This window comes from Cucurbita pepo, unplaced genomic scaffold (genome assembly GCF_057944985.1).
Source record: "Cucurbita pepo subsp. pepo isolate OVF unplaced genomic scaffold, ASM5794498v1 scafford_21, whole genome shotgun sequence".
NCBI classification, from domain to species: domain Eukaryota; kingdom Viridiplantae; phylum Streptophyta; class Magnoliopsida; order Cucurbitales; family Cucurbitaceae; genus Cucurbita; species Cucurbita pepo.
Window position 1 is genome coordinate 185,001 of NW_028257926.1, and position 2,500 is coordinate 187,500.

A 2,500-nucleotide genomic window follows, 5' to 3' on the forward strand; every position below is an offset into this window, starting at 1 on the left:
CCCGCACGCCCCCGCACTGCCCCGCGCGCTCACCCCGCACGCCCCCGCACACCCCCGCGCCCCCACTCCCCTCGCACACGCCAAGCCCCATCCTATGCTATGTGCGATACATGTCCTACCAACAGCATATCAAAAGTGTTGGATGTTACCTCCATAAAAAAAACATCATACCCAATGCCTATGAAACGTGAGTACACGTATAAAGCCTTGAAGGTTAGCCCCTACAACATTTCATCACACCTAACATCCGTGGAAAGTAAGAACGTGTATAAAGCCTTGGACTATAAAAATATCATCAAACCCAATACCCGTGAAAAGTGAATGTTCATTTTTAATGCTTTTTTTTTTTTTTTTTGGAACTAAGAAAAGAGTGACACCCGTCAAATTTAACTATTTTTTCTTTTGCTTGTCTAAAACAATAAAATGAAGAGTTTTGATACTAGAGCAAGTACATTACACTAAGACACCAACCATGACCGCGTTTTTACAACCATCACCCATTAATTGTGAAAGTACATGTGGAGTGGTCGGTTTGTTGTAATATTTTTTTTGGGAACTAAGCAACATGAAAGAATGATTCCCACAAAATTTCAGATTTTTTTGACCACTCTAGCTATTTTTTCTAATTTCTTATTATTTAATATTTAAAAATTCATTAAAAAAAATTGGTTGGTCGAAAAATTATGAAACTTGATTTCTAGATCCATTGGAATGTCCAATTCATGAATCAATTGAGTTCATGGAAAAAAACATTCTAAAACTTGAGATATTTGACCGTATGACCGCTCAGAAAAATCGTATCTAGGCCTGGCAGACCAAAAATGCCTCAAAATGTACTATATAGGGGGGTGACTAGTCTGCATGGGCTGGGCACGGGGGTACCCCCTATATCTTCCGCCACCCCCACGCCCCAAGCACTATGCGCCGCACAGGGGCATATGCTTGGGGCGTCGGGGTGGTGGTCGGAGGCCGAGGGCGGTTGACGGCGGGGGTGCGGTGGCGGAACGCGCACGGTGGGGCAGTGTCGGAACGTTCCCGTGCGCTCGCCAGCCCCACCCCGCCCCACCCGCGTGCGCCCCGCCCGCTTGCCCCCGTGCGCTCGCCCGCCCCGCCACGCCCTCATGCTCCAGCGCGCGCGCGCGCGCCCCGTCCCGCCCCGCCCGCGTGCTCCCGCGCGCGCGCGCCCCCGCCCCGCCCCGCCAGCGTTCGCCCCGCGCGCGCGCGCCCCCCGCCCCGCCCCGCCAGCGTGCTCCCGCGAGCGCGCGCCCCCCGCCCCGCCCCGCCAGCGTGCTCCCGCGAGCGCGCGCCCCCCGCCCCGCCCCGCCAGCGTTCTCCCGCGAGCGCGCGCCCCCCGCCCCGCCCCGCCAGCGTGCTCCCGCGAGCGCGCGCCCCCCGCCCCGCCCCGCCAGCGTGCTCCCGCGAGCGCGCGCCCCGTCCCGCCCCGCCCGCGCTCTGCTGCGCGCGCGCCCGTGCCTGCGCCCCATCCATCACCCATTAATTGTGAAAGTACATGTGGAGTGGTCAGTTTGTTGTAAATTTTTTTCTGGGAGCTAAGCAACATGAAAGAATGATTACCACAAAATTTCAGATTTTTTTGACCACTCTAGCTATTTTTTCTAATTTCTTATTATTTAATATTTAAAAATTCATTAAAAAAAATTGGTTGGTTGAAAAATTATGAAACTTGATTTCTAGATCCATTAGAATGTCCAATTCATGAATCAATTGAGTTCATGGAAAAAAACATTCTAAAACTTGAGATATTTGACCGTATGACCGCTCAGAAAAATCGTATCTAGGCCTGGCAGACCAAAAATGCCTCAAAATGTACTATATAGGGGGGTGACTAGTCTGCATGGGCTGGGCACGGGGGTACCCCTATATCTTCCGCCACCCCCACGCCCCAAGCACTATGCGCCGCACATGGGCATATGCTTGGGGCGTTGGGGTGGTGGTCGGCGGACGAGGGTGGTTGACGGTGGCGGTGCGGTGGCGAAACTTGCGCGGTGAGGCCGTGTTGGGTGCGCCTTTGGGCGTGCGACATGAGCCTTGTTGAGAATGGAATGTTGCGATGTTGCCTTGTAACTTGGGCTGGCTTGAGGATGGTTGATGGCTGGTACGATGATGAAACATGCAAGGTGGGGTGGAGTCGGGTGCCTTCGGGCGTGCGACATGAACCTCGTTGAGTGTGTGACGTTGTGGTGATGCTTGGCCAGCCTTGGGCCAGCCCTATGTTTTGAAGGCGTGTGGTGCCAGAACATGTTCGGCTGGTCGGAATCGGGTGCCTTTGGGCGTGCGACATGAGCCTCGTTGAGCACGGAATGTTGCGATGTTGCCTTCTAACTGGGAATCTCTGGTGTGAGGACTGTGGATGGCTGCTGGTACGATGATGAAACATGCAAGGTGGGGTGGAGCCGGGTGCCTTCGGGCGTGCGGCATGAACCTCGTTGAGTGTGGGACGTTGTTGTGGTATGCCTCCCTTCCTTGGGCTAGCCCTATG